Source organism: Chrysemys picta, chromosome 11, assembly GCF_011386835.1.
Source record: "Chrysemys picta bellii isolate R12L10 chromosome 11, ASM1138683v2, whole genome shotgun sequence".
Classification (NCBI taxonomy): Eukaryota; Metazoa; Chordata; order Testudines; family Emydidae; genus Chrysemys; species Chrysemys picta.
Genome location: NC_088801.1, coordinates 50,894,448 through 50,914,489, shown reverse-complemented (window position 1 = coordinate 50,914,489; position 20,042 = coordinate 50,894,448). Strand labels below are relative to the sequence as shown.

The following is a 20,042-nucleotide window of genomic DNA, read 5'->3' as shown; positions in this document are numbered from 1 at the left end:
TATGTTTTTTAATTTGGGGTATACATTTAAGTTGAGCCTCTATCATGGTGTCTTTAAAAAGTTTCCACGCAGCTTGCAGAGATTTCACTTTTGGCACTGTACCCTTTAATTTTTGTGTAGTTCCTCTTTCTGAAATTAAATGCTACAAAGTTGGGCTGCTGTGGTGTTTTTCCTGCCACAGAGATATTAAATTTAATTATATTATGGTCACTATTACCAAGCGGTCCAGCTATATTCACCTCTTGGACCAGATCCTGTGCTCCACTTAGGGCTAAATCAAGAATTGCCTCTCCTCTGGTGGGTTCCAGGACCAGCTGCTCAAAGAAGCAGTAATTTAAGGTGTCTAGAAACTTTATCTCTGCATCCCATCCTGAGGTGACATGTACCCAGTCATGCCTAAGGGCTCCTTTCAGGGGAAGAGATATGTAGTTCTTTTGTACCTAGAACCTCTAGAAGTTTTCCAACAAGCTTCCTTGCCCATTTGAAATATCTGACAAATACATCTGCGTCATGAAGCTATTTTTTTAAACCACAACTTTTCTCTTCAGTCCGTGCCAGGCATAAATATGATAATTTATAAGCTATAAATGACCTTGTGCAAAAACAGCAGTTATTTTGTACATACAGAGTTTATGGAACTCTGTGCTGGACTAGATATAGCATTTGTATTATTATTTCCAGTAATACCTGGAAGCCCCAACTGAAATGAGAACCATATTGTGTTAAGTGCTATTTATACACATAATAAGAGACAGTCCCTATCCCAAAGTACATACATTATCCCCTTAACCACATGCACAAAACCCAGGATGGGATGCTGTGACAGTCTATATCCTTATGCTCACCATTTTTAAAAAACTATAATGGATTTTGTACACAAGTATGTGTTGTGAAGTATTATTTGAAAACTCATAATTTGCTGATCATTATTGTCCTGTTAAAATATGTGTGGCAACACTGTATGCAAAGTTATAACATTTTACTGTATAACATTACTGAGACATGTTCAAAGTTTAAAAAAAAGCAGGCACAAACCAGTTCCTTATACAAAAGGCAAACTCATGCTCAGCCAGGTGTCAACAAAATCAAATGGACTGATTCAGCAGCCATTCTTTGATAGGAAAAAGGATGTGAGTGAGAAATTTATTTCTTGGCAAAAATCAGCTGGAGGTTCCCGTCTCCCAAGACTTTCTGTCTCCTGAACCCCAGCTGGAAAGGATTATCAAAGAATAGGAAAATGAGGAACAGAGGCCCCAAATCATCTCTTCCTTCATCTCTACTCACGACACCGACAACACTTGAAGGACAAAAAAGCATCATTGGATTGGGAAGAGATGCTGGCTGAAAGGATTCCAGAGCATGTGGAGAGAGAAACTTTTGCTTTGAAATCACTTATCTTGTTAAGTTAGCTGTTAGTTTGTGTTTTACTTTTATTTCTTTGTAACCAAGTCTGACTTTTATGCTTCATTACTTGTAATCACTTAAAATCTATCTTTCTCTTAATAAACTTGTTTTATTGTTTTATCTAAACCAGTGTGTGTTTGGATTGAAGTGTTTGGGAAACTCCATTTGAGATAAGATTTGTGCATATCATTTTCTATTAATGAAATGACAGACTTCATATGAGCTCTTGTTGTCCAAGAGGGTGCTGGGCAGTACAAGACAGACATTTCTGGGGGGAAAGTCTGGGACTGGGAGTCTGCTAGTGTTACCCTGCAATGTAATTCATGACTGGCTGGCTAGAGCACTCATGCATTATAGCTGGGAGTGATTTACATGCTGGAGGCTGTGTGTAAGCAGGCCAAGGAGTGGTTACTCTCACAGTGAAGCAGTGTAAAAGGCACCCCAGGTGAGAACTGAGGGGACACAGCTGTCCTTCAGATTGTACCCTGGGGAATGTCACAGTTGCCATTTACCCACCTCCTATCCTTTGTTGAAAAAAAATGCTTACACATGACCATGCTTAAGTATTAGAGGTAAAGTGTCTGTTCACAAGAAGATCTGGCCATTTTATTAAGGCATAGTTGACAAATATCAAATATGAATTTAGCTTTACAGTATATATATTACTGTAAGTGCAAGTGCAAGTCCCACGTTTTTGCAAGAAACCCCTTTTGTTAAGGCAAAGGCAAAGTGATGCTGTATCTGTCTTATATCTGATGGTAGCTACAGTACTGACACTTGAAAGCAGAACAAAGGGAGACTTGGAATTCAGATGCCCATATGTCTATTTATGCTATGGTAAAGGTTTTTCCTTTCTCTTTTCCAAAACCTTGAATGTTTGTATTAGTGATAGTAGCACTGGTGAATAGCACCAACTTCATAGCACTGGACCCTGAAGTCCTCTATATTTCCACAGAACAGCTCCAGATAAAAAAATTGATAACCTTTAGTTCTGTCCTTCAACTCGGTGTTACCAGGCTCAGGTCCAGCCAAAAGAAAAGAAAGGGATATTGTTCTCATGCTGGATTTCTTTCCTGGGATGTGATGTTTTGTGAACTTGTGGGGCTACAGTCATCCCAGATATAAGTACTGTGAAATCAGTGGAAGAATTTGGCCAGTGATGTCTGCCCTTTGGATTTACAAAAAAGAACAGCCAGTCCAAACAAGAAGATGGAGCTTAATTGTAGAAACAAATGGAAGGGTCCCTAATTGTCCAGGCTGTGTCTGTCATGCAGTGGCCACTCCAGTGAGGACAAATAGAACAAGAAGGAGTAGGCAGAAGAGACAAAGGCCAACTTCTGGGTGACCAATAAAAACATATGTATACTGTAGTTTACACTGATTCTGCATCCCTTTCTCTCATGGTGTCTAACGTCCAGTTGATGTTTCCCCATTCAACCACAAAGGTTGTGTTTCAGAGCCACAGAGCAGGGAAGCAGTAGAAGATTATGCTAATTGTGTAAATCCCCTAGGTGTGAGGGAAGATATTGCAATAGATACCAGCCTTCTTCCAGCCAGAATCCTCCAGGCCAATGGAGCCCCAAACTCATGGAGGTGGCTTCTATGCAGTCAGGATGGATGATGCCATTAAGGATTAGCCACTCCAACCTCTGACAAAAATTGCTCCTTATTTGTAAATTTCCTAAACATCTCCTATCCCGTGTGTGATTTTTATGCATTGTCCATTTTAATTCTTTGTCATCTTTATTTTATGGTGATTTCCATTGTGTACTCCAAAATACCTCCCTGTGGGAATCAGGGCCGGCTCCAGGCACCAGTTGAGAAAGCACATGCCTGGGGCGGCACATTGTAAGGGGCGGCATTCTGGCCAATTTTGAGGCAGCCAGCCCAGCCCTGCAGGGGCACAAACTAGCAATCTCCGCCGTTCACCGTGCCGCCGGGCTCCCCAGGACTTGCCACTCCCCACCGCCTGCACCGACCTCCGCCTCCCGCGCCGCTCTGAGCCCGGCCCGCCTTTAAAGAAGCGGCTGAGCCAGCACCTCCTGCAGCCCCCAGGCACCGGAAGGAGGGAGGGTTCTGCGGCGGCCCGGCGGGCAGTGGAGGGGCGACCCCACTGATCCCGGCGCCATTTGCTCTGTGCCGAGCCCCGCTGCAATGCCGGCCCCGCGCGGAGGTCGCAGACCCCAGCCAGCACTGCCTGTGTCGGCCCCCTCGGAGCCTGCCCGGCCGGGAGAGGCACCCCAAGGCCGGAGGGGGGATCCCCTCGCCTGGCTGCGAGCGGGCTACAGCGCCTGGCTGCCCACGGGCGGAGGGAGCGGGCAGGTGCCGCCCTTCACCCCCTGCAAGCTGCCTTGACCGCCCTCCACGCGCTCCCTGCGGCTGCCGTTTTTTTTTTTTTGCTTCAGCAGTCTGGCCGCCTTTTTTTTTTTTTTTGCCTGGGGCAGCAAAAAAGCTAGAGCCGGCCCTGGTGGGAATGGGGGGCAGTTGCTTGTGGGGAGAAGGTTCTAGAATAAGCATTGTTGCCATGGCCCCAGGGAGCTGGGAGGAGGCATTGTTCCCCCATGGGAATTCACTAGCCCTTTATGGATGACATCAGTGGGTTTGGTGGACTAATCCTTAGGGTGCAAACGTTAACTATTTCCTCCACCCACCCCAACAAGATGATCCCATGTCAACTGCATGAGCTGAAACTTTCAGTTTCCTGGAGTTGTGTGTATGTGGCTTTACTATGGAGGGGATTATTGACCCTGTGTGCATCCCTTTCATTATAAAAATTCTAAGACAATGAACTTTTAAAAGCATGACAAGCACCTATTTTTAGAAATCATTGATGTAGATGCTATATACACTAAAGAAACAGATTTCTTGGTGACCTTTTTGGTCTTTTGTCTTCAGCATGAGACATAAATTCATTAAACAGCTTTTACATTTCTAATCCTCTTGTTAAACACTTTAAAAAAGGACAATCCTATGTTATCCTGGTTGCCATAATAATGGCTGAGTATATATTTAATTTTTTAAAATGTTGCCAAGAATGCACTTATTGAGCAAGAAAAGTTTGTATGTTATGTACGTTTAAGTAATAAAACAGATGTGAACAATTCATTTGGCTGTACAATTCACTGTATTATAGTACTGGCTTTGTTTCCCACAATAAACTTGCACGTGACCAGCTTTGCTTAAGTGCTTGAAGGACATTGTTAAAAGAGGAAAAAGCGGTTATGCAAGATAAATATGAGGAAGCGATACGATGTATTACTGGCTATAGCTAGAAGTGACTCAGCAATTCTCATTTTACAAGATCCAGATCATTGATTATTACAACAAGCTTGGTTATTACCACAAAAATGGTCTGAGGAAGATGAACACAGCTGGCAAGCCTGTCATTTATAAAGAATGTGCATTTTTAAGAAGCTGATGCTAAGATTATGAGTGTGTTTCAGAGTGTGATTTTAAAACAAACTGACTAAATGCTAAGATTTAAAATTTAAGATCCCAAAAGTTAAAAACAAACTGACTGGTAGCTACAGTCACAATAAATACTCCCTAAATGAAAGGCTAGTTTACATTCAGGCTACAGCAAGTATATATTCTGTTCAGGTTCTTATACTGCACTTGTCACTGTAAATTAGCTAAATAAATAACCTGACAACTAAAAAGCTACATGTATGGTAACTACGGTATTTGGATAGCTTCTTTTAACTTCTCCATCAATGAAGTCTGTGCTTGTGTTTTGGCAAGAATTTTAAAGGAATATCTATTCAAGTAAACAGAACGCCAGGTCGTGTCTCATCTGTAGTGAACACCACTGTATCCTGATGTGTCCTCTGTCACTGGAAGAGTATGAAGAATTGACATGGGAGGACACATCAGGGCTCACAGTGGAATGAGGAAAGCATAGAAACTTGTGTAATGATGCAGTGACAAGCTGAACTATGGTAGTGTACAAGTGCCATTCCTTAGGGGTGAATTAAAAGCCAGAATCATGTGATCTGGGCTTTGTGGTCTGAGGACACCTAATACAGCAGTGAGGCACTGAGAAACCAAAAGTCTGTCTGGGGTTGGACGGCAAGATCAAAGAATCCAGGAATCAGTAATGGGAGAGGTTGGGGGAATAACCTGAAAGAAGAGGGCTAAGAGGAAAAATCCACTAAAGTGTTTTGGGACAAAGAGCTAAATACTGAGCCTGGAGAGTATATAAAAGCCAGGTTGTGGGAAGAAGTGCTAAAGTGTTCACTTGAGTGGGATGAAAGAGCTGGGGGTAAACCCAAGTGCAGAACTCTAGTAAGTGCAATTCCACAATGGAAAAAGGATGGAGATGGGGATTTATAGTGGTATAAAGCAGCTGCAACCTCCTCTACCTTGAAGGCCTACAGGAGGCAAGTGCTACCCAAACAGTGAACAAGACTGGCTGGGTAAGAGACCAATACAGCTGGGGAATATGTTGATTCAGCACATTGCTTAAGCAAATTCCACATCAGACTCTAATGATAATTTCAAGCTGCCCTTCACTGATGGAAAAGTTTACAAGTATTACTCTCTGCTGTCTCACAGAAGAAGCCCCCATCCTCTGGGGCAGAAGGAGCCAGGTTGGCCACACTTTTCAACTTGTACTTTGATTAATCTAACTTTCAAAAATGGATTTTATATGGAAGAAAAGTGACACTGATTGTATGTGAAACCACATAAAATTCATACAACAGTGATGCTGGACACCTACAAATGGTTCTCACTGCAGGTACCCTTCCTATCCCCATGTAATGTAAAGTGCATAAGAAAGTTGTAAAGGTGTGGGTCATCTCTGCACACCCATTTATGGCCAGGTGTGGTATTGCAGGTGAGCCCTACTTTACTTTTCCCTGACCGGGCACAATAATATCACTTTAACAGATCCAGCCAAGGATCTCTCTGGCTTTACAGGTTTTCCCAGGCCTGTTAGGGTTCACTGACCTTTTCATAGGCCTCCAGAGCTTTACAGGCTTCCCCAGGGAACTCCTTACCATCATACCTGCTCCTCTCTAAGCTTCTGAATCCCTAAAGAGCATGACCATATCCCCTCAGTAGTGACTGACCAGTGCTGAGGGGGTAGGGAGGTAGTTGAGTCCAAAGTAATATTCCCTCTCTGGTCAAGTAGGGAGCCCAGCATCAGCCATTATCACCCTCCCAGGTTTTCTCCCTGTGTTTTTCTGCTCTTTTTAGGACACAACACTAGCAGTAATGGTGCTGCAATGTGCAGTATCAAGGCAATGGTGTGTATCCCCAGAGAGCAGGTTTTTGTGTGCATTTCAGCCCTTCTGTGCAATGGGAAGTCAATGAGAGCTCTGCTGGCAGAGGGCCTGCAGAATCAGCTCAGAAAACAAGATGAGCATGTAGCAGAGAGGGTGTACAGAATGGAACATGTTGTACCTGAACAGGAGTGCCCTGTCTACTTTTTATGGACTTTGCCAAGCTTTCATCTGCTCTACTGATAAATACAGGACTTCAGTCTCCAGCCTCAGTAGAACCCAAGGGTGTGGAGGGTGGAAGAAGAATACAGGAGGAGATCAGGTGCCAAGAGAAACCCAAGAATCTCAGGTAACACTTCTGGTCTCTCTTCTCCTGCCTTTTGGATCCCAGAACAGTTAGGAATGTTGCCAAATTGAAAACTGTTAAATTCTAGCTGTGAATGTGTTAGCTCAACTTTTTTTAATCTTTTCCCCTTCTACCTGGCATCAGGCAGGTGCCCATTGTCAAGACCTAAGGAGACTGCTTTCCCATCCATCTCACCTAAAATAATACCCATATTTTTCAGGACTTAAAAATATCACATTGAGAACAATGGTGTTACACCAGGCATCAGTTTGGGCCAAAGTTACCACAGACATGGAGCCATGTACTGCAGACATTGGGTCTGCACACATGAAAAGGCAATCAGGATTTGCCATTAAATCAAGTACTGAAAATATTCTGAGTATTTTCTTACTTTTACTATTTAAAAACAACAAGATCACATAAAAGGGAATAAATCTAACCCTGCCAGCTCTCCATATTGTCCACTTTCCATCTTGAAAGTAATAAAGGTGGGGGGTGTGGGAATCCTTTTTAATCAGCAACAGCTCAGCAGTCCTTAAATAGTATTCAGTTTCCAGCAATTAATAATTAGAGTGGATAGCTTTTTTGCACTTTGCCAGGTCAAACACGGTTCCATTATGAGCCTAAGCACATGACTCAGCAAATTTCTAGTCAACAAGTAGTCCAGCCTTATCCTTGTCTCTGAGCATATGGTAAATTCATCAATTAGTGCGTCACTCACTAATAAAGAAAAGGTACGAGTATTAGATTATACAATACAATTACACAACTAAAAAGCCACCGTGGTTAGTTACTGAACATGTAACTAGCAATTCCTCATACCATGATCAGGGATCAGGTGGAAGAGTGTGAATATAAAAGTATGGCTAAAATGTGAAAAAAAATGTAACATAAAATGCAGTGTAAAACTAGATGTAAAAATGGTTGTCTATGATGCTGGAGTATTTGGACTGAGCAGTCAAGAGGGCATTGCTGTATGTAGTAAGAGGAGGCCCTGAGATATAAACCTTGGTATCAGAGGTCCAGTATGAGGCCTGAGGCCTGAACTAAAGTAATGGTCATGACTTTGCTAACATAAAGCAAAGTTAAGCTGTGAGCCAGAGGCAGGCCCTGCTCACAGAAGCTGGCAAGGAAAGGGCTGATGCTACTAAAAGAGACAGACCTAAAAGGTACTGGACACCAGATATCAGAACATACACTATACTGGAACATTCCACAGATAACATGGAATAGGCCGACCCATCCCAATGACAGGGGCAAAAGGGTAAAATGATGGATAGAGTTGTTTTGATCGAACCAACATGTACAAGGTGCGAGGCGGCACCTTACTACGTAGAGGGGTTGTACCTTGCTACGTAGAGGGGTTGCACCTCAATACGTCAGGAGTGATGTGTAACTTGTTTGTACCTGTGTATAAGAATGTATCCCTGGGGTGGTGTCTTTGTCCAGCCAAGGGGGCAGTGGAAAGTCCCGCCACTGACTGAGCTGAGTCCATTGCCAAGCGGCACTTTCTCGCAGTATGCCCCGTAGACTAAGTAATCTGCGGGGAACTGCAATTGTGTCAGGGTCGCAATACCTGGCCGAGGTGCCTTCGTAACTTACAAGACTCTGTGGTTATTGGGGGTTCTCTTCGGGTCTGCTGGGTCAACTATCTGCGCAGAGCTGGGGCAGCACACAGAGGAAACACGCACACAGCTGATTGATATCAACATAGGAGAAAGCAGAGCACTGCACCAGTAGCATCTGACAACACTGTAGATGTCATTTGTATTTTTAGATGTGGGCACAGTTTGTGCGTTCATTTTATACACCAGAATTTTATTGTCATGGGCAGCAATATTCTTGTTGCATTTCCGACATACATTACCTTTGCCATATAAATCTTAATTACAAATGAAAAAGGAAATAAAATTTACATGAAAATCATTTCAGTAGTTTATAAAGCATCTTTATAAACACACAGGAATATTCTGCACAATAAATTCCATTTGCCCCACTATCTTTCCAGCTTGCTGATTGGCTGGCAGTGGCTTGGTCTGCACTTGATAAAGCTAGAAAGCATTTACTTAAAATCAACACAGAAGCAGCTCTCTCACTTTATCAAGAACAGACTTCCAAAATGAAGAGAGCCAGAAAAATGAGTGGTCTGGAAGCTTGTGGGCAGGACCATCTCTCCCTTACTGCATGGGAAGTGAGAGAGTTCTGCTTTTACGGCACAGTACTCCACCCCAGCCTCCATAAATACCTCTTTGTGGGTGCTCCATGGATTTCTGGAGGCAGGAAGGGGTGCAGCAAGGGAATTGCCCCTTTCTGCATCACCATCCCCTTTTTTGCACCCGGAATGGAAATCCAGGCAGGAGGTAATAGAGCCTCTGGGTCCTCTCTGCAGCTACTAATAAGAGCCACAGAGGGAGACAGCAAATGGCAGCATGGCTCTAGCAGGAGCAATATCCCCAAGGGCAAGGGGTGACAGTGGATCCCTTCCCTGTGGACCCTCAAGATCTCTGGACAATTAAGGAGACAGCCTCCAAAATCTGCCGCGCCCTAACACCTCCCTGCAGAGGGGAATCTCACAATTTTCCTCAAGGTGTGTGTGTACATATGCACTTGTGTGTGGGATCTGGCCTAATAACATTGCCTACTAAATAAATAACCTATTGGTGAGTCGCCATTCCTGAATCTGTGCAGAGTGTACGACAGTGAGATGATGATATCTGTGTTGTGTCAGATGGAGGTGGTAAGATTGAGGTGAGCAGAAAAGCCACATCCAAAGAATTTCAGACAGTTTAACCACTTAAATCAGCAGGGTCATTCTTTGGCACAAGTAATCTAACCAGCAAGGGACTCTGAATGTTTTGGTGCTCCTAAACTGACTCAGCAACTCACAGGCTGTTGGTCCCTCTATTAGGCAACAGGACTGGAGGCTGAGGCATCTCACATCCTAACTTTCCCATCTGCTGCTTCCGGCAATAGGGGGCTGATTCCGCAAGTCAGCATGCAGAAAAAAAGTGTTTAAAAAGAGAAGAGATTTTGAAAAAAGCTGTACTAAGACCAGCTTCATGTTACAGCCAAAAACCCACCTGCAGCCACTGGCTTGACAAATATTAACCTGTATCTTAAAAGTAAAGCTTTTCTCTAGGCTCCCTGAGGTTTTACATTTTCAGTAAGTAAGGCCTGAATGAAAGCATTACAGATATCAAGGCTTCTGAGCTACAGTGTAAGCAAAGTTCAGCTCTCGCTCCCACATACTCTTGGCAGGCACCATGAGGTTTTCATCCCACCACAAATGGAATTTTCCCAAGCAGTCTATTTCAAATACTAAAAATATTGAAATTAGTCAAAGTACCAAACAACACACCAAACTGAGATCTCTAATAAGAGTTGAGCGCTTCAGTATATTCTGCAATTCTTTAAACAGAAATCAGAGACAATCCAGACTATTGTCAAGCAAATGAGAGACAACTAAAAGAGTATAACAATATCTTGCTCTTACTCTTATTATCTTTTAGCCAAAGTACTCTATTGACTTGGGGCCAGATCTTCACTCGGTGTAAATCAGCCCAGCATCATTGAGCACTGAGGATTTGACCCTTTATATAGATTGGGATCACATATACTCTACTGAAATGCATCCACCTCTGGATGCCTGTGTAAATGTTATTATTTTATTTACTGAGCACTTCACTAAAAATTTCTAGGAGTTTGCTGTCTCTGCCCTCTTTCCCCCTTCCCCAAGTTCATATACAGTCTCTTGCGGATACACAGTGTGCTTTCTTGTGGAGACTTTATTTTCATTTTTTATTTCCCTTAATCTAAAATTAAATATTCATCAGCCAGAGTGTGCAGTCTGCTCTTTGTATCTGGAAAAACATAAAACACCTTGCAAAATCAGGCCCTGAAATCACTTAACCTGAATAACATTTTGTTTAAGTTGAAACATTCACTGAGAGCAATCTGCATGTGATCTCCACCTTTCCATAAGTTCAAAAGATGAAACAAATTTTCCTTCACCTAATGTTTTCTTTCTCAAGCTATGAAAATGGCTGTTAATAAAAGGAGAGTGACATAAACATAGTATAAAGGCTGGATCCTGCAACACTTATGAGACTAGCCTTATCAGTTCTGGGCCCAAACCTGCAAGGTTCTGAGCATACCCAGGGATTTAGTTATTCTCCATTAACTTGATGTCAATTTCCATTTCAAACTTTTAAAATTAGTTGCAAACATTTCAGATAATTCAGAAACTGATTTAGCACTGTCTTATTAATGAAAAAAAGCAAATAAACTGTTACTTTATGAGTAAGAGTTTTCATAATCACAAATACAACTTATTGTAGAAATACTGCATTTTTAACTTTCCACTTTTAAGGCCATATGCTTCTTGATCCTTACTGCTGCCAATGGGAGTTCTGTTCTCAGGTCACGGGATGTATTTAGTCCATTGTTAGTGCAGGTTCATGACTACCAATATTAATTTTTAAAATCACATTCAGCCACAAGCCTTAGTTTTCATTGGAAATTTCACAAAGTTGCTACATAAAACAATCACATAACCTTATGTAATATCTGAGGATTTTCCGCTTTCGGCTCAAACAATACTAAGCCAAAGTCTAGGTTTTTTAAACTATTTTTACAAGTGGATGCTAATGTACACAATTACTCAAATATATAGCAGATATAAACAGCTTTTCAGTTCTTCAGGTTGCTTAATTAGTTTCCCTGGACTATTGATCAGTCCCAACTATTTTATTATGAATACACTCATATAATGTAACTATCCACAAAAGTGTTAAGAGGGGTGATGTTTCACATATCCTAGTTCTGGGACATGTTGACCACATCTTCAAACCTATTGTTAACAAGCATCATCACCAGCCCTTATTAATAATAAATATCAGTCTAAGCAAAAGGTTTTAACATGTATGAATCAGTGAAATAATTCACAGCTTCACATGCTTAATCACGCTTAAACACACTGAGTTATTTCACCCTTTGATTATTACATTAGATTATTAGATTTTTTTCCCGGTCTCCTTGATTATTTAAATAGAATCTGAAAGAACTGTTTAGTTGTCTCCATTAAACTTTAAAAGGTGAGAAATTTGTAAATGTGTATAGAGCAAGGCATTTTTGAAAATTTAAGTGAGCTATGCCCAGATCCTCAAAGATACTTAGATGCTTAACTCCCACTAACTTCAATGAGAGTTAGGCCCCTAAATTTGAAGATCTGGGCCTTAGGAACCTCTGTCCCATTGACTGTCAATGAAACTTGGGAGCAGGCACTGCAAGGTCAATAATAATGTAAGCTTCCCCATACCTTCCCACCAATCTGAAATCATCAACCCATCTCACATAGGTATAGGTGATGGAACTAGGGATCCTCGGGGTGCTGCTGCACACCCTGGCTTGAAGTGATTTCCTTCATATACAGGATTTACAGTTTGGTTCAATGGCTCTCAGCTCCCCCACTATACAAATTGTCCCAGCGCCATTGCACATAGGCCACAAAACTGCCATCAGATGATTATGACTTTTGTTTAACACTGACATGTCATAATAGAATAGCTAGTGTCCTATGGGGATGGAATTTCAGATCTGCTGAGCTCTCTGTGAGATCATGCCATTCTCAAGTCTCTGATACACACTGAATATAAGCTCTAATAATACTCCTGCTTTGCACACGTTTTAAGGTCTAAAAGGGTGGACAGAAGGTCTTGAGTTCTAAACATACAGCCACAATGTGCAGTGTAGCTGACAACAGAAGTCTATATAACCAAGGAATCATTAAATTAGAAGAGACTCAAACAAGTGACCTAGAAGTAAAATGCTCTGTATCAATGTATTAATCCAACAAGTCATCCAATCCTCCTCAAAAGAACATTTTAGAGTTGAATATTGCTCCAACAATAGTCAATGGCAAAACTTCCACTGGCTTCATTAGGAACAGCAGTGAGCTCTTAGTATAACAGATCACTGATAGTCATATCAACTGAGTGAACATATTAATCTGATTTGCAGCATGGCTACAGTGCATAGCATTTCTTCTATACATATGTCGAGTTGGCTGAAGTGGCAGATTATTATGTTAAACCAGGCAGATATATCACAATAAAAACACAATATTTTCTGTATTCATTAACCACTCCTCTTGTCTCTTTTACTTACATATGTGAAATTAGTTTGTTGTAATCAACATTTCTCTTGTAGAAAAATATTCTATTATTTTATTAAGGAAATGTATTAATATATGAAGCACAAAAGAAAATTGTGACGGTTCTAAACATTCCACCAAGATTAATTTGAAATTTTCCAATAACATATGCACCGGGACAAGACTGTGGAATATAAACAGGGGCCCATGTTAAAGTGGGTGTAGAGATTCAGTGATCAAGGCAAAATACCACTGGGTATGCTGGCTAAAACATTTCTTGCTGCATCCTTTTAAAAGGTGCAGCATGCACTCTCCTCCATGCTGTCTCAGCTCAGCCGGCCAGTGTAGCAGGAGACATAGCCACGGCCTGCCCTCACACACTCTTCTTTAAACTGACTACCACTACTGTCAGTACTAGCCAAACTAAGACCCTAATCCAATAAAGCACTAAAACTTGTGTGTAAGAACATGAATAGTCTTTTTGTTGAATCCAAAGTAGGAGTCAATGGGAGAATTTATGTACTTAAAATTACACTTATGCTTAAGTACTTTGCTGGATTGGGGCCACATGGTCTGATACAAAACCAACTGAAGTCAATGTGAGTTTTTTCATTGACTTCAGGGGGGTTGGATCAGGTCCATAATCCTTTCATTTGGGAAGTTGAAGTTATAACTAGGCCAGGGGTCGGCAACCTCTGGCACGCGGCTCACCAGGGTAAGCACCCTGGCGGGCCGGGCCAGTTTATTTACCTGCCGCGTCGGCAGGTTTGGCCGATCGCGGCTCCCACTGGCTGCGGTTCGCTGTTCCAGGCCAATGGGGGCTGCGGGAAACTGCGGCCAGCACATCCCTCGCCCGCGCCAATTCCCACAGCCCCCATTGGCCTGGGACAGCGAACCGCGGCCAGTGGGAGCCGCGATCGGCTGAATCTGCCGATGCGGCAGGTAAACAAACTGGCCTGGCCCGCCAGGGTGCTTACCCTGGCAAGCCGCGTGCCAGAGGCTGCCGACCCCTGAAGTAGGCCTTGCTCCAAAGCACAAAGATGGTGGTAAGGAGTTTTTTTAACCTTCTACCCACTTCTCATGTAGAAGCTATTCACATTCTGGCTTGTAATTACCTGAAGCGTCTCTTTGAGAATTTCAGTTTTAAATAAAAACTCATGTTTCTTGGATCAGATATAATAACTATAATCACATGGATACTTGCAAACATGTAGTTTCATTTCCTTGAAGTTATTCCTTGTTTCTTCTATGCTTGAAAAAGCAGAAATGCAACAGAGAAGTTGAATGTCAGAGGCTGACTTCCATAGGTTACTTATGAACAGAGGGCAAATTCTTCACATGGTCTTTATTTCACATGTCATTCACTTCCCTTGTCTTTTCTATGGCCTGGATTTAACTTTGGTAGGTTAAGGCTCAGAGAGAGATAAGTAACTTTTGGCAAATACAAATCTAAGAATCAATAATGAAACAAAACGAAACTTGAAACTAAAGTTGGACGTGTTTTGTGTTATTTTGCTGTGTGTAATTCTTCTGATCAATGTTTTAATTGGTCCTAACCTCCTGACCTACCCAACTGGATCCTGGAGCTGCTGGGGGAAAAGTGAAAAATCCCATCCTGCCCTGGTCAATCTGGCGGAAAGGGAAAATTCCCTCCTACTTCCAAATGGATGATTTGTGCATTGCCCACAACAGATCACAAAACCCCAGCCTACTCTGATCCCCTGGGTGGGAGCTGCTGATCTGAGAGTGAAAGTGTGCAGTCAATGGCTTACCTGAGCCCCTTTCGCCAGGTCCTAAATCATCTGATGCCTCTCTCCTCTTTGCCCCGCATCATTTTTCCCCAAAGGAGGGGGAAATCCTGAATTTCTATTTGACCAAAGAGCCCAGGTCTTTGAGGTTGCAGGGGTTGCAGTAGCTGAGAAATCTGGCCTTTTTTTGAAGGCAGGGAAATGTAAGACATCCAAAGGAGATCAGACACCCTGGTGATGAGCACAGAATGAAAAACGCAAGTAGAATGGGATAGAGCCATTAGAGCATGAATAGAGCATTGATATAAGAATGTCATCTAGTCCCAGTGTCTGGCAGTTTGAGATTAAAAGACACTCAGAGCATGGGGTTGCGTACCTGACCATCTTGGCTAATAGCCATTCATGGACTTATCCTCCATGAAAATTATCTAATTCTTTTTTGAACCCAGTTATACTTTTGGTCTTTACAACATCCACGGCAATGAGTTCCACTGGTTGAATGTCCACGGTGTGAAGAAGTACTTCCTTTTGTTTGTTTTAAATCTGCTCCCTTTTGCTTTCATTGGATGACCCCTAATTCTTGTGCTATATGAAGGGGTAAATAACACTTCACTATTCACTTTCTCCAAATCTTTCATGATTTTATAGATCTCTATCGTATCCCCCCTTAGCCATCTCTTTTCTAAAATGAACAGTCCCAGTTTTTATAATCTCTCTTTGTATGGAAGCTATTGCATACGCCTAATCATTTTTGTTGCCCTTCTCTGTACTTTTTCCAACTCTAATACAGCTTTTTTGAGATGGGGTGACCAGAGCTTCATGCAGTATTCAAGGTGTGGGTGTACCATGTATTTATATAGTGGCATTATGATATCTATCCCTTTCCTAATGGTTCCTAACATTCTGTTAGTTTTTTTGACTGCTGCTGCATATTGAGGAGATGTTTTCAGAGAACTAATCACAATGACTCCAAGATTTCTTTCTTGAGTGGTAAGTATTTTGCAATCTCTAGAAGCAAAACAGCTATCAATTAAATCTTTCATGGATTCAGTGATTTTACATGGAAAAGAACTATCCACATTCAGCCTGTGCCGGGTTTTTCCCTGTAGTATATTCCTTACTAGTCCAGTTTTAAATAGCTGAGTGACATTTTCCTATGTCATTTACTTCTAAATTACACTCATCTTCTTTACATTTATACTTTAATCATCAGTAGCCATGCCTTTATTATTTCTTACACACAACAGTGAAAACATGCTTGCTATCCTTTGCACTTGTAATAAATTGCCAGCTATAAAAGTATGTTTGAATTCGTATCTTCTACAGAACATACTTCATGTGTAATTCTTGATTTAAATAACTGAGTTTTAAAAGATACATATTGGAATATTAATAACACCAATATGAATATCTGCGTGTGTTTAATATTCATATTATATTGTCAATTTTAGAATAAAATATTTAAGTTACAAAAATTGAGCAATTCCTTTTATCTATTTAAGGAATAATTAAATGATTGCTTGATTTTTTATTAATTATCTTATTTTACTACTGCTGTACTGATTGGATCACAAAGCAGTTAAAGGCCCTGATTCCTTCAGTTAAAAATTCTTGTTCTGTCAATCATGTAGAATTTCAGATTGTGAATATTTGCCTTTAAAAATTCACACTGTGTTGGATACGTGCATAAACCATGCGTATTGTTTCTGTTTCCTTAAAAGAGAGAAATGACAACATTAACCAAATAATGTATTTACAATGAAATACCCACTGAAAAAAATGGTTATTAACCTTTCATAACTGTGGTTCTTCAAAGTGTGTTGCACACGTCCGTTCCACTCTTGGTGTGGTATTGTCAGGGTGGCTCAAGCGCACTCTGCTGCCATGCACCACTGGTGTCAGTTCTTTCTTTCCAGAAACTCTGGTGCAGAAGGGTCGGAGGACAGGTCATGGAATGGATATGTGCCATTGTCATAGGTGGTGAGAAGAAACTGAAGGGACTCTGGGTCAGCTGGCCCTTATACCAATGCCAGCAACATGTGGCAGCAGGGGGTGCACAAGCCACCCCGATAGGTTAACATTGAGAGAAAAAAATTCCAGTGACTGTACATAGAACTCATACACACCAAGAGTGGAATGCACATGTGCAATCACTCAGAGAAGAATTATAGTTATTACCCTTATAGTTATCTAAGAAAATTTATAGCTACCTATTTCAATACTGATGTACTTATTGTAAGTTATTTCAGGTGTATACTCCAGCCCTTTATTACAAGCTCTTCAGATTGTCTAAACATTTGGGTTTAGAGAGGGGGAGAAGAGGAAACTCCTGAACTGGTGCAATAGCAAAAGTAACTAAAAACATTTAAGACGAGATCTATCTTTTTTCACACTTTGCATGTGCCTAGTAATAAGAACATTGGAGTCAGGGGAGGTTCCAAGGAGCTCTGGTAACAATAAGGAAAATAGCCCAGCTATATTGAAAATCAATGGGATTATCTTCAGGACTGAGTGTTAACTCTTAAGAATAGTAAGTTATTGAGTCAAAAGGTCTCCTTCCTTTCCTAGGAAGGATGTAACAGATTAACAATTTATCTTATTTGTCTATAGCTACTTGTTACATAGAGACAATAAAGATTAATGGACATTGGTTCTAATATTTATGTCACCATCTAAGTGTAAACCTTTATGTTCGTTCAGCTTTACACATCATTGGTTGGTTGCTTCAGCAAAGTTTTTTTGACAGAGTCTGGGCCAATTTCAAAGGTGAGTCAGGGAAATCCAAGAAAGTCTAGAGGGAGTCAAACTGGTGTAAATTATACTTTCTTCCAGTCTTCTCAGTCACACTAACTTAGATTTCCTCTAAACTTTACATTTTTTATTTGTTTAGATTCCCCCGAAGTTGGAGAGCCAAATGCAGGGTGAATATGTCAGTTACACTCCCTTATATTAATATACTCCCTGCAAATCAGACTGCCTTGCACCTCAGAGTCCCTTGCAGCTGTGCACACCCACTCTACCAATATATGAAGGATTCTAAATTGGTGTAATTTATACCCTGAGAGACCAGGAAGAGATGTAAGTAAAAGTAGTCTCCATCCTAAAGGAGCATAAGAGAATTTAATTGAGAACAAGGGATCATGAGAAGTTAAACTTGCATATTACATCCCTGGATTTGACCTTCTGTCTCCCAAAACACATATGACTTTTCTGTCAAGATGGCTATGTGATTTATTGAGTTGCAGGAGTCGTGCTTTCATTCCCACTTGTATGAAATACATTTTTAAATGGAAGGAAGTCTTGCTACTAAGCCAGCTAACTTGGGGGTGGGAAGGAAATCCTATTCCTGTGTATGCTAGTGCTGGAGATTCCTGCACTACTGTTTTGATCTCTCTCTCTCTGCTCTCCAATACCCAGAAAACAGTTGTCTGTGTTGCTAATCACTGAATACTCTTTTATAAATGGAATCCAAAACACAATTCAAATTCCCATGGATCCACTTTTAAAGGAATCTGGTTACCTCTTCCCCGTCAAGTTCTTTTGTCTAAATTGACAAATCTAATATTGTGTCAGCTAACATTTGTCAATGAGTGTGGGACAGGGAATTCGGGAAATTCAAGACAGGGAATCTTACAGAATGAGACGCACATTCCTTGCTTTTTCAGTCCAGGAGGTTTATATTTGTTTATCCTTTCTTTGTTTTCCTTTCTCTAAAGTAAAAGCCATCTAGACTGAAAGTGCACTTTGAGATAGCCAAGAAATGCTACCACTAAATGTGATCAAGTTGGTGGCAGGACATGGTGTTTGAGCTGCAGGAGCTGCTTTATGTAATTTTTTCTCTGTTTGGTTTTCCCACTCTAGGATCTTTCTGCAGCAGCAAAAGTCTTCTGGGGAGTAGATTCCGGTCACATTGCAAAGACTGTAGCAGCAGCTATTCTCTCCCACATTTTATCTACCGGATGGTTCACTCCTTTCCAGGATATTTTTTTTCATAAAAAGATAGCACAAAAAGGTAATAGAAAAGTTGAAAAACATTTTTTAAAATTAGAAATGATCACATTACTACAACAAAGGCAGTTTGTTACTCAATGCCCGTTCTGTTTTTGTGGTTAGTAAGAATGTGTGTTCACTGGGAAGACTATGAAGATTGCTAACGATGCCAGATCCCATTACATAACTGATTCAAACCGCAGCATATTTGGTCTGTCAGCTCTTTCCTCTGTGTATTCTCTATTAGCAACTTCAAGGGGGAAAAACACTGGGACTTGTGACCAGTTCAATGATCGGACATGTTGATTCTGAGATATCATTTAAGGAGGAAAAAAATGGCACGTCAGTCATATGATTTTGCTTTTGAGCACATGCTCATAGGATAAGAGCAGAAGCTCATGAGGTTTTTTGGGTGCAGTTTTTACAAAATAGCTTACCTGGCAAAATATGAAACCAAACTCATGTTCAAGGAACCAAAAACTGCACAGTAATTATTTTAATTAGGTCCTCTGTTTCCAGGCTTTGTGTCTTCATTGATGTTATGGTGCCTTTGAAGTCAGCAATTTAAGAAGCTGTCAGTAATTGTGGATCCTGCTGTGAATCTTCGTTCATGTGATCTATCTGTCCCTAAGACAGACCAATTTTTAAATGATTAACTATAAATGAGAATACATGTAGAGTTTTAGAAAGTACAATCAACAAAAATCAGACATTCTCCACCTATCATTATTTATTTTGCATGTTAAGTGTTTAGCTCTCAGCGCATTTATTTTGTTTCCTAAATGGGAGCTGAGCTAAGCTCTTTTGAAAATCAGGCCCCTTCGCAGTGACCAATTGGTGGAGCTGAGTTCCAGAAATACAGCATTGATAACAAACTATGCCCTGGTCTACACTGGGGGGGAAAGGGGGAATTTAATTTAAGTTACTCAACTTCAGCTATGTGAATAAAGCTGAAGTCGAAGTACTTAGATCGACTTACTGTGGTGTCTTCACTGTGGTGAGTCGACTGCTGCCGCTCCCCCGTCGACTCTGCCTGTGCCTCTTGCAGCGCTGGAGTACAGGAGTAGACGGGAGAGCACTCGGGGGTCAATTTATCACGTCCAGTGGGTAGTGTAGACATACCCTTAGTGTGAACTAACATCTAATCCCGTTTACTAGTTACTGTAGGCTGTAGGTTG

General features: G+C 41.2%; 1 long non-coding RNA gene across 3 annotated transcripts in view; it reads left to right on the top strand.

The window, feature by feature from the left end:
- The first annotated feature begins 6,859 nt into the window (after positions 1 to 6,859).
- The window catches only part of LOC135974369 (uncharacterized), a 34,069-nt gene continuing 20,886 nt past the window's right edge, over positions 6,860 to 20,042 (top strand). For all 3 annotated transcript variants that reach the window (XR_010591611.1, XR_010591609.1, XR_010591610.1), the window contains exons 1-3: positions 6,860 to 6,978; positions 17,765 to 17,952; positions 18,736 to 18,886. This is a non-coding gene — a long non-coding RNA (uncharacterized LOC135974369). The remainder of the gene's footprint in view (positions 6,979 to 17,764; positions 17,953 to 18,735; positions 18,887 to 20,042) is intronic.